We start from the raw sequence: 13,054 nt of genomic DNA on the forward strand, positions 1-13,054 counted from the left end.
AGAGGGACTAAAACATAAACCGTAGGCTGAAAACAAATAATTCGCAATGAATCACAAAACTGCATGTGTTTTTTCTTGCTAGCCTCTGCTCGGGTGAGGGACACAGGAGCTCTGCTGGGGTTGCTGGTCGGGGCGCTGGAGCGGCAGGGGCTCTGTGCCGGTCGGCTGCTGCGCTGCCAACGGGGATGAAACTGCTGAACTGAAAGGCACTTTGAACATGGACTTTGCGCCTTCTTGTTAAAAGACAGAGGGCTCGGATGTTTATCATCAGAGACCTTACTCTGCCGCTCCTCCCTCTGCACGTGCAGTCACCTCAGTGAAGCAGGCTAGTGAAAAGGAGCATAACGAAGGGCCATGTTGGAGATTTCCACGTGAGCCGGTGGACCCTTGCACCGTGCTACTGCGTGGAGAGAGCAGCTCGGAGCCCGAAAGCAGCAAATCGGAGGTTGTACGCGAGACCATTGCTGCTGGCTCTCAGCACGGGTACGGGTTGGCCCCAACACAGCAGTGCTGCCACCAAGATGCAGGCAAACACAGGGGCACACGTCTGTGTTTGTAAGTCACCATTGGTAGAGGTCAAGATCTCCAAAATATTTTTGTTTTCAGGGGGCCACAGTCCCAGTGAGCCAGAGAAATTAAAATAAAGTAGAAAAAACTTTGGAATGGGGAGGGAGGGAGGGGAATCACTGGCATAGGTCCCTAAAATATGAGTAAACTCCTTCCCCTTGGCGTTTTGAATTCAAGACTGGCTGCCTTTTGTAAAACTTGCTGGAGTGAAATCTTGGTCCAGAGCAATTGTGAAACTCTCTGATCTGCATTTATAGTGTGCTTACACTTGTGAATCTCAAAGTGGGCTACAGCTAAAAGAAAAGAAAAACCAACCAAACCCGAAAGCAGTAAACATTAGCAAACTGCCATTTGCTCTAGGGGATCGTGAAAGTGGAGAAACTTGTTGAACACAGCAGCGTTACAACTTTTTCTCTGGGCACTTAGGTTAGCTGGGTGGCAAATATGCAGTTGTGTTGATCATTACCGACCTCAAAGAGGTAGCATTTGCCTTTCCCAAGGAGAGACTCTTGTAAAAGCAAGCTGTTGTTCATGTGTACTTAATGCACAGAAACTGGAGTTCCCAGCTTGTGGAGATGGCGGTGGGTGCTTGGATCGCACTGGTTTTAGCAAGAAGGCATCGAGATTGCCCCGTCTCAGCATGTGTGAGTTTTGTGACGGGGCCACCGGGTGCAGGGGCAGCGAGGGTGCCGGGTGCCTGGGCGGTTTTTTGGTTCAGCTGCTGGCACGGGCTGCGGTCGAGCGCTGCAAAGCGCTGGAGCACTGCAGGGCATCCTCTGGGAAAAAAGTATCTTTGGGAAGATCACTTTCTTCCCCCTCTCTGTTGCCCACCAGATCCTGTACACAGGTGCCAAGGGACTCCTGTGTTCCCTTTGCAAATGAAAGAAGAAACAGAGCACCATAGCATCCTTGAAGGAGATACTGACGTAAACAGGTCCGTGTGTAATTATGACATCTGGTTATAGCTTGACAGAGACAGCAGGCAGATGCAAGAGCCAGATTTATCGGTGGTCTTCCAACAGCTGCATGAAAGAAAGTGGTAAGAATAGGTGATGAGAATAGAAGGTGTTCTACTGTACTAACTGGGTGATATAGAAATTAATTTAGGAGTAGCCTGGCTTTCTACTAGAACAGACTTTTTACTTCTTCGTAGGCCAGCCATAAGTTAGCAAACCTGCCATGGAGAGAAGTTTGAGCAAAACCCACAGGTTACGGAGGTAATCAGTGGTGGACAATCCAATTATGAAAAAGAATAGCAAAAGGAATATGTTTGGAGATGTAAAACAAATTTTGGTTTTGCGACCTTTGGGAAAAAACAAAGGTCAGATAATTGATTTAATTTCTCTACCTTCATGGGAGCCTACTTTCTCTTTTAAAAAAGTCAGAAACAGTATCCCTGACACGCTATCAGGCTTCCCTATACGTTTGCAGTAAGCTGGTACTCCTTTTTGCCCCCTAACAACCCTGGCCATTAAATTCTGACTGTTGTATTTGAATTGCTTAAAAATTTATTTATTTCTTCCCTTTGCTCTGTTTGTCTGTCTGTCCAGAAGAGCTGAATGTCAATTACTGCTCGCTGCTGGTGAATGCTCCTTTTCCTTCTTGCGGTGTCATGTATGCAGCTGCTTCCATCGCAGTCCAGATTCATTGCCGTGTTTGTCCGTGGCGTCTTTCCTTTTGGCATCTCCTGTCTTTTAACAGGTCCCCTGTGACCAAGATTTAGCAGAGACTAGGACAGGCAACTCTCTGTGTGTATGTAACACTTTAATGTTACACTTGCTAATCCTTTAGTAACCTGGGCTCTTTATACTGCGATGGAAAGTGAAATACTGCTAAGCAGTTTAGTATCCCGTCTAATTAGGTGAGGGGGTGGCTAAGGCCAGGATGCGTTCAGCTGAGCACTCGTGTCTGGAAGCAGAAAAGAGAGACCCAGACCCTTTGGTCTGGGAGAGCTGGCGGGTCGTGCCACCTCGAGAGAGACACGAGGGTGCCTGTGCCAGGCGTGAAGCTGTAGGCAGAGGTGGAAGGCCAGAAGAAGCCGTCACAAACGTATTGTTGACAGAATAGAGATAAGCTACATTAATGCCGTGTACTTTGTACTGCCTTGTGCCACTCCTGCTGGTTTATTCCTATTGTTCCAGGCTGGTTCAGGACTGCAAGTGGGATGTCTGCAGGAAACGCCTGAAAAACAGCCAGGCTGTGATATTTACTTGAGGAATGGGTGCTGGTGATTGTACAGTGTTTGCTACGTTCCTCTCTCCCATCTTCATTTCCACGACAAGTTTAGCAATGTCATCCTGCCTCTTAAATTTTGTCCGGATCGGATCCTGAAAACTCTGACAGTAATTAGAAAATTACTTCTACCGGTTTATCGCATGAAGTATTTCTCATGGTGTTTTATGTTCTCTCCTCAAATAATTTTAGCTGGATTCAGACCAGTTTGCCTCTTCCTTTGTCTTTGAAGGGGTCTGCCTTAAGGGTACTGCCTTGACTGATTTCAAGTAGAGCGATTCTGGATTTAAGGCAGAAGCTATAGGTCATTGCCAACGACATGAGAATAGTGAGGGATTGGAAGTACTGGGAAATTTATTAGCAGTCTGGGGGCTGAAGCCTCCACTGGGAATGAAAACCATAAAATTCTTACGTAAGTAGTGGCGAGGTTTAGTGCATGAAAATGCCATTTGAGAATGATAACGTAGCATCGAGCGAGCAGCGAAGCTGCTGTAAGGAAGTAGCAACGTGTCAACCTGCCTCCTCGCTGCTCCCAGATGCTCCCTGTCGCAAGTTTCGAGCACTGCTGAAACACCTTTGTATTTGTCCTGACCTGCTTCCCAGTTGATTAAGATGGAAAATGGCTGTTTGGCAGGGCTCTTCGCTTTAGAGAGGTGGTTGAAAAGGTTATGGCAAGATTGCCCCATTTTTTGTCCTGGATTTTGCTAGTTTCCTATCGGTCAAGAGTTAGGTCCAGGTTCGCTGCAGCATTTCCATTAGCATCCTTTGTCACTTGATCTTTCGGGCACTAGGCGAAGGTCAGATGTCCTTGAAGATTTTATTAGATACATCAAGTAGTCCTTGACATCATGTATCAAAAAGTGCTGTGGGACCAGTCAGAGCAGGCAGCTGTTCTCCAGATGACCTGATTTTTCTTTGCTAAGGGTGGCCAGAAAATATTCTTTCATTTGCTTCTATACCAAAAGGTCCTTTTTTATGAGCTACATTCGCTCCCTTCTCTTCCACAGGGTATGCGAACATTTACAGGGTTTGAAAGCAAGACATTTTATTCAGCGCTTCCATTACTGCGGTGTCACTGGTACCAGTATCCCCTTCCAATCAGACCTAGGCCACAGAATGGCATTGCTGGCTTGCTTCAGTCTGTCTATATGGTTTTAGGTCTTTAGATGGGGAGGAGAAGGGTGGTAAGTGTATATTCTGATTTATTATGCTTTTCAGCATAATATTCAGCATAAATTTTTCTCAGTTTGGTTTCCTCCAGGATAATTTGTTTTTTCCCGGTACTGAAAGAGTTATGAAGTGATCCTTTCCATAAGGTGGTCACCAAGCCCTGGCTGTAAGGGCTTATTTGTACGTGACTTTTGTCTGCCCTGTTTCTAAGGTTGCCCTCTGCTCCACGGGAGAACCTTGCATGTCTTTTTTTGGCTGGGAACGCTCTCAGGAAAACCAGAACGGTTTTTGTTTGTTTGTGTTTTGCAATCCCCTGGCAGTTGTAGCAACATCATTTTCTGAGGTCGTATTGCAGAAGGCTGGATGGGAGCAACGTCTGCTGGAATGTCTTTTAGGGCGGATAGACAGAAAAACAACACACTGCTTGCTTGCAGTCCCTGCATTTTCCGTGTTTCATTTTGAATAACAGCTTTTTTTCCTACGTAAATATTTTTTGAGATCCAACAGACGTTATTTCCAAGACTGTTTACAAGTTGCATTTGCAGTGGTGGAGAGACCTGACCGTGCCACTCCGGTGCATAGCCTTTCCTGCAGAGGTAGCGGCAAAGGTAGCTTTAGTAAAGTGTTCTTATTGATGTGCTACTTGTAGTGCTGTGTTTTGTCCTGTTAAGTAAATAAATATCTATCCCCATAGCAGTGAAGAAAACAGCACTTGTCTATATAAATAACATTTGTGAATTGCTTCAGGGATCTTCCTGGATCTGAAGGCTTTAGGTTGATGTACTCCTTTAAGTGTAAACTTACTCAATGTCATAACCATTGATTGATTTGATCAGATAAAGCAGATCAAATGAGTAAGGCAATGCAGAGATCTAGTTATTTTCATGCTGTGCCTGTATGACATGCGTCCACTAGCGTCTTCATTAACTGCTTTCAGGTGACACATGGGTACAAACAGAATGACTTCAGCTGGGAGAGATGTAGGTTAGTAGTCCCCAAGTTCAGTTGCGATTGTGTTTACTAGCTCCAGGTTTTTACTGTGGAGGCCAGAGGTTTAAATTTACATTGATGAAATTAAAAGTGAAAGTACTGTAGCTTTTCATCAGAACTGCGGTGCCTGTGACCTACATTAGCTTCCCTGCTCTCTGCCATCTCTCCACCGACTGCCTGAAAGCCCCAGCAGAGCCTGGAGAAACCCGTGGTGGGTCCAAGGGGACACCAGGACACTCTGTCACTTATTATAACCCCAAGTCTTTGTATTAAGAGCTAGGTATGTTGTCAGAGTGCTACATGGATTTAGCAGAGGCTCCCAGTAGAGAAGCAGTTTCTCTGACTACACCGACCTGCTGTGGAGACTATTAACAGGGATAGGGATGGTCATCATTTTGCCGGTAGGCTCCTATGATTCTTTATGGGGCTAGACTCAATTCTTAGCTCTGGTGACGTAAATCTTGGGGGGGAGTTGTGCAAAAATGGTTGTTACTTATGATCAGTGTCAGTAACAGTGAGGTCAGATGCTGGGTCCATCCCTGGGAAGGAGTGGAGGTATTGGAGATGGGGTGACGCAGGCTTTGGCACAGGCTGAACAGCATCAGCTGGGCAGGACGGTACGATGGGGATCACCCCGTAGTCCATCCCACTGGGCTGCAACTTCCATGGCTGTCTGTGCGAGGTGGATACTTAGGGATGAATGTCATCACTGCAAGCACACTAGTATCACCTGCCGTCTCCACTGGGTGGGTCCCCATTCAAAGCATAATTTAAAAGTGGAGGAAATCCAGGGCAGAGACAGAGATGAAGCTGTTTTGCCTTCAGTGATAACAAAATTTTGGCAAGCTGGTTTCAAAAGCCGAAGTTTTGGAGGTTGTTTTGTGTTTTTTTTCTGAAGCGCTTTCCATTTGAAGGGGTAATTTTCTCTTGTGACATTGCTTATATTTGGGATTTTGTCATCTCACGGGTTTTTAAGAGTTTATGATTTGTTCCATTAAATCTATATGAGGCTTATAAAGACCCAGGGACTTCATATACTTCAGAGCTGAGTTTGCCTCTTCTATCTGAAAAAAAAATTGTCCCTGAATTTTAACTTCATTTTCTCTCCCTTACACTTCTCTTACATTTTCCCACTACAAAGAGAAAGCAAGAACAATTTGCTGCTGCTCTTTTCATCCCTAGTTGCACACATTTTAGTTTATGGCTAATACTCTGTAACACGTATATTCTACACGTGTGCATGAGTGTGGCAAACTGCTGGCAAACACATTTCAACAAAATAAACGCCACCATCAGGGAGGTGCAGGACATGAGCCGCCTTCCTCTGTGCCTCCACGTGGCCGAGCCCTTGTTTCTTGTCTCTGTAATTTTAGGGCTGTTGCCTGCCCTGGCAACCGCATGACCTGGGGGGTGCTTTCCTGCTCCTAGGTCTGATTGAATGCGATGTGGGGGGCAGCTCGGGTGGGCACACAGCCCCTTGCTCCCCAGGGAGGCTGCCCATGTAGGTTGGCTGGTGGGGAACTGGGGCTGTCTCCAGCCAGGCCTCCAGCTGGACCGCAGTGGGCTGACATACCGCAAAAACATAGTTCCTCTGCACTTCAGAGGTAGCTGCCCCTGCAGCTCTCACCCTTCCCACTCCAACCTGGGCTTCAGGCTGTGCCTCGGCTCAGCTGTTAGCACTCATGGAGCAAGGAGAGCACACGCAAGTCCATCTCCTCCTCCATCCTTTTCAGCCAAGTCAAGCTTGGGACAGTCCCTCCAGCAGCCTCCCAACGCCATGGTCCCTTCCTTTCCATGGGTTGAGGAGTTGGGCCCATGGTACAGGTGCTGTCTGTCAGTAGCGCCATGAATTGGGTGATGGGAACAGGACCCCAGAGAAAAGGCAGATGTGGGGGAATAGCAGTCCCTGGTTGGGATTTTGTTGCCGGGGCACTGACTGCTCCTCTCTGGCTCCCAGCAGGGAGAGGGGTGCCTGGGGGGCTGCCCTGGCCCCGGGGTTGGGGGGGCATAGGCCTGTGATTGTGTGGCAGTACCTGTCACGAGGTGGCTGAAATGGTCTTTTGAGAGACAGGCTTTAGAAATCAAGGGATCAGATGATTGCTGTGAGATACATCCCTGTTTACTCTCTGATGGCCTGTTACGTCAAAGACCATCATCAGTGAGTCACATACCCGTGTGTGTGACTGGCGTCGTTGCGGCTCTAAATATAAATATCAAAGGCTATTGAGCAGTAGCAATAAATCAGACTATGTTAGCATGTGTATATCTGACAGGTCTTCCTCTTCTGCATGTCCTTCTCTCTCTGTTATTAAGGCTGGTACAGTCAGTGGCAAACACCTGCAGAAACCCAAGTAAAAGCCAGGAGTACGCATTATATTTTCATATGCAGATCTGGCATACCCACACATTGGATCTCTTCTTGCTGTTTCTGTCAAAATTATATCTGGGAAGAGGGAGAGAAAGGTTTGCTTTGACAGTATTTCTGAGGTAGAAACACTGAGAGACTGAGAAGCGTTTTCACACCCTTTTTTATGCATACAGAATGTGTGATTTTTAAATAAGCACCAGAGAGAAGGTAACTTTGCCAAGGCTATCCGCCATTGCTTGTGAGCCGTGGACACGGGTATGCTGTGTGATTTACACTGGTTCAGGTTAAAGCACTTTAATTAGACTCTCAAGTTAAGAGTTTCAATTATAAACACAAGTGGTTGCTGTTTTCTGTTGAAAGATGGGAGAAACAAGTAAGGAAAGTGCCTTATCTTTCATCTTATCAAGCATCCTGGTTTTATTTTTTTTTTTTCAGTAAAATCTATTTTTTAAAGTCAATAAAATGGTGAGGAAGAAGGCCAGAAGAAAAATACTGAGAGCCTGAAATTGCCTGTTTTCTTGCCAGAAGCACTCTGCTCTGGCAACTGCAGTGTTGTGTATTTTTACCTGTTGTGCTCCCTTTACGGCATATGCAGAAGTAGTAATAAATTTAAGAATGAGCTCTGATAAAAAAAGTTTTTAAAACTCTATAGAATGTAAATAGAAGAGGATAATGCTGGTTCACTTTACTACTCCCCTACTGAATGCTGTTATGGGGATAATCCTCTACTACATGATAGAGGATAGTTAAAAGACAAGGTTGTCCTTTGTGCATTTCTATAAGAAATGGATATTATTATTCTATGGAAATACTAAATTTCACAGCCTATATCTGTATCTGTTTCAGTTTACTCATTAACATCAGAGAACTCTACAATAATGACTCAGGCTGCTATTTTCAGGGGCAAAAATGACAAGAGTGCGTCTGGGCTACACCACCTCCTTCAGCGGCACTGCAGCGTTCAGGGCTATTTCGCTTTGCCTCACAGACGCCGGGATGTCTCACGCTGCTGTGCGTGAGGCTCACCCTCAGGCTTTGGCCCCTTCTTTTAGACTGCTGTGGTAATTTCTATACTTTCAGTATTTTATAAATAATGCACTTCTGGGGGAGTCGGGAGTTCTTACTCCTTAGCCATCTGTTTACCATTGCTTTCCTCTTTGGGTTGTTTGCTGCCCCTTTCCATGGTGTGTTTTCCTGCCTGGGGTTGGATGACTAATCTCTCCCTGCCGCCCCTTGGTGCCTGAGTGGGCTTTCCTGCGTGGGACTCCTTCCTGGTGGGGTGGATTCCCTCTGTCTTCCATTATCAGCCCCAATTCCTGGCTCCCTCTTCTCAGTTATACTTCTTTTCCTTTTCTGCTTTTCTGTCTCCATTCCTCTGCCGTAGGACAGAACTAATAAAGGATTTCAGTTTCTAAAAAGCACATCAGTGCACAGACCTTCATCCATCCTCGATAAAACCCATCACCTCTCCTTGGTTTACACCGTGCAGAGGTATGGAGATAAAACCCATCACCTCTCTTCGGTTCACACCGTGCAGAGGGACAAGCAGAATCCGTGGACTGTGGTCCAGGGGATGATAATATCTCATGTCCCTGCTGTGGGGTTTTTGCAGGAGAGTGACCAAAGCTCTGTGTTCAGCATGGGTAGCCTGAGCCCATTGGTGTGCCCATGGCTGCAAGAAGCATCCCTCCAGAGGCTTAAGCAGAGAAAGGGCTTCAAGCCTCCTTCCCTTCCATGCTGTGCCAGCTTCACATTCATCTCTTGGCCGCCAGGTCCCCTCATTTGCTGCCATGTTTACCATTCATCGTTTCTCCTCTGTTTCTCCCATCATGTCAGCTGCTTCTGCCTGTCCCCTTGCCTCGTGATAAGGCCACCTGTGTGCTAGCATCCTGGAAGATCCGCTTCATATCTTCAGCCTGTAGCCCCAAACTCTTGCCTCCATTTCTCGTAGTAACCCCCAGCCTGAGCAGAGCATCTTATAGGTTCTCCCGAAAACTCCCCTGCCTCCCTTTTGGGGGAAAGAGCTGGCAACTTTCAACAGGGAAACATGGAGTTGTATTCAGTAGAGATGGTACTTAGTCCCTGAAGTCTGAAAATGTAGGAAGGTGGGAGACAACTGTGAGAAACAGAAATGCCAGAAAAATGTGGAGGATTTGGCAGCTCCGTCTTTATGTCTACTGTGTTACCCTGCAGAACAGAATTGGAGACAAACATATGAATGCACTAACGTTGAAATTATTGGACGCACGTCTGCTACTGAATTACTTTGGGGGATTTTTAATTTCTTTTAGTTTCAAGGTTAATTTTTTGTCATCGTTCTGCTCTATTTAGTTTCTCTTCAGGTAATAGTAATGAAAAGTTACAGGGCTCCAGAACAACTCCAGAACTCTGTCTTTAAAAATGTTCATTTGATATTAGCCTCCTTCAGCTAAAACCATATCAGGTATCATTGAATGCTGTCGGATTGCCATTGCTTTGTGTCACCAGCCCAGGAACTGGACTGTAGTCATGAACCTTTCAGGGAAATCCATCATAAAAACACTGGTAGGAAGCTGGTTAATACCAGTCTAATGCAGTTAAACAGATTATCTCAAGAGTACATACCTCTGCAACCCCTTTATAACTATATCACCTGGACTACCCAGTCCTTTTAACTATTATTATGCTGCAAAGAGGGGAAAAGTCAAAATTCCTTGGATGCAAGAAGTTATCAAAAGTTGTCAGCAGGTGTCAAAACAGAGATGATTTCAAAATCAGCCTAATCGTTATTCATTATTGTGCTAACCTCTGACAGCAGATAATACTACTGCGTCCCTCCTTGTCTGAAGCTGCTTACAGCTGCTCTCTGCAGTTCGCATCATGCATGCAGTCAAATCTCGTGTCTGCCACCGCCGATACAAAGCTATATACTGCGGGAATACCATTTAACATCGCTGCGAATAATGCTGAACTCATTACAAAGCTGTTAAAATTGACCTAAAATTTATCTGTTCTAATTAGTATAATGTAACTATTGACCTCAATAGACTGACTGAACTCAGAAAAAATAGTTTCAGTAATAAGAAGCAAAACGACATGTTACTTGGTGTAAATATATAGAGTATTTTGCCCAGGAAGAAGGGAGTCAAACAGAGCACAGTCCTGAGCTGCTACCTCATTCAGACTCGTCTTTTTTTCTTGAATTGGAACTGAAGTCAAACCATTACTTTCAACTCTTGGCTGTATTTGATCCAGAACTGAACTGTTTCCTGCCTGCCTGCCTTGCTGCAAAGTACCTCTTGCTACTGCTCTTAAATCCCGGCCTCCTCCCATGCCAGCCCACGTAGCCCGCATCCTGTTGGCGGCTGAGTGGCAGCACTGTGTTGCAGTCTTTTCCACTGCGCCAAGATGTCATCCTGCGCTGCTCGAGATGCCATCCTGCGCTGCTCTCAGTTGCATTGGAGGTCCATGCATGGACCTTTCCCACCTCTGGCATGAGGAACTCCCACTGCAGTGCCGTGAGGTGGGGGATTTGCACCTCCCTTGTGGCGTGGGGCTGCAGGCTCCCTCCTTTGGGGCTCCTGCATGTGACCTGGCTCGAGTGGCCATACGTGCGTATGCATATCTCCATACCCCATTGTGTACATTGCCGTCTGCACTGAGCTCTGTAAGCCCAGACTTCTGTAGGACTGAAGGGGCAGAAGCATGCAGAGCAGATGTCTCTCCTGATGCCCTCGGGCAGCCGCGACAGCGCTGCAGCCTGTGGTACGGCCCATCACACTCCCTCTGCCTTCCCTCGCCGTGCGCAGGTCGGCAATGGGCTGCTCTGCACACCCCTGCTGAAGAGGCTGCAGAGGGAAGGAGATGGGAACACGGTCCAACCTCACACTGAGAGTCTGCTTCTGTCCCCTAACCCATAAATCTGGTCTTAGCAGTTAGGCGATTCGGTATGAGCAAGTTTGACGTGGTTCATCCCCACCCAAACTGGTTAACAAATATTTACTGGCCTCTAGCCAAGCTAGACTGCAATTATACTGTCAAATGTGGTCATTCTGCCCCTTCCCTGACTATTCAAGACCATAGATGTGAAAATTAATGGTTTTTTTTCTTTATTATGAGATGAATAAGGGCTGAGGCTTTGTGGTTTTCAAAACCTGGTTATGATAAACATTGCCATGGCAATTAGACCATCTCAATGTGCAAGGTGACAGGGCGGTGGCTCTGTGGTCATCATGGTCATCCTGGGGCTTGTTGCCAGTGCTGATGCTAAAGGTCACCCAGGGGCCTGCAGGCCCCAGGTCCTCCTTTCTCAGTGCAGAGCAGCAGTCGAATTTTCATGCAGTTACCCGTGTTTTGCAACACGGAGCTCTAAACACGTCAGTAGAAACAGAGGAGTTTCTAAGTGGGCAGCAAATAGTGTGCTGCTGCACGCATACTGATATGCCTCTGTCTCTTTGGACTTCACTTTTACTTAGCTTTCAAACTCATATAAAACTCATTTATCTCCAGCAAAGGCTGCATGTGCTTTCTTCGAACCTCCAATCAGATGTGCTGCTGCAGCTTTTCTTATTTTTTTGCGAACCTCATGGGAAGACGCTTGTCCATCGTGGAGCTCATGATGCATGTACCAGTTGCCTTGTACCGGGTGCAGACATGCACTGTGCTGCACGTATTGCTTGGCCTTCAGGACCGTGCTGCGCTGCACATATCCCGTGCCATGGGGTACCCCCAGGTGGCTAATTGTAGCGGAAGAGCCTGGAGGTGGCACCTACTGGGCATCAGCAGTGACACCAAGAGCATGTCCCTGACTTTATCTTGAGGTGAAGCAGTATACTTTCATATAAACACCCAATTAAAAATTCTATAAAAACTGTAAAGACCACAGTGCGGGTGAACCTCACTCCTGACGGGAGGTCTGGGCAGCGTGCCATCCCCTGGTCGCACATCTATCTGGCGCTGCATTGTCTCAGGGTTCCAGTGTCAGAAGGAACGTAAGATCTTGTAGCTTGCTGACACCTCTTCTGGGATATTAATGAAGTAGTTAACTTTCTGGAGAGTGTTTGTCTTTCTCTTTTGGGGTCCAAAAAGGACCGGCACCTCTTGGTGCAAAGCCACAGTCCGCTGATACTTGTGCATACAATTATAGACTTTGTAGAGAAAAATCTGTTCCTAAATATACGCCCATCCAGTTAGGCCACCATTAGTGCTGTACATCATTAAGTCTTAGTGTAATATTGTGCTGTGTGGGAAGGAATCCCAGGCTGAGTCTATTTTTGACCTCTACTGGTTGATTTACAATGAGTTATAGTAGCGGAGTTCAAATGTTTGCTGATTATTGCTGAGCTGGACTACTATCAGACAGTTTTAAAAATAAAACTTGCAATTCTAAGAGTATCATTGAAATTCCATAACAGAGCCCTGCTTGACCTTTCAGCAAATCCACTGGATTTCCTGCACTGGCCCTTGCAGGCAGGGCTTGTGCAATAGGGCAACGCCGTCCAGCCTGGCGGCTACTTAATGGGGCTCTTGACCTCTCCTTGCTGGTTCTCCACTTTTCATGAGGCTCTTTATGTTGTGTTGCAGTGCTCAAGATCTTTGAGTGCCTTCTTGGAGGAGACAATGGGAAACTGAATCGCCAGGTAGCAAGGAGCCTGCAGGAAACAAAAATTGATATGAAAAAGATAAATGAGCCACAAAATGTGATGGTCAAGGAACTTGAACCACAGCTGGTTCAAGTATCAACCATGT

At 46.4% G+C, this 13,054-nt stretch overlaps 1 protein-coding gene across 1 annotated transcript in view; it reads left to right on the forward strand.

The window, feature by feature from the left end:
• Positions 1–13,054, forward strand: part of ELOVL6 (ELOVL fatty acid elongase 6) — a 76,745-nt gene that overhangs the window by 37,104 nt on the left and 26,587 nt on the right. The window lies entirely within an intron of this gene.

This window comes from Chroicocephalus ridibundus, chromosome 5 (genome assembly GCF_963924245.1).
Source record: "Chroicocephalus ridibundus chromosome 5, bChrRid1.1, whole genome shotgun sequence".
Classification (NCBI taxonomy): Eukaryota; Metazoa; Chordata; class Aves; order Charadriiformes; family Laridae; genus Chroicocephalus; species Chroicocephalus ridibundus.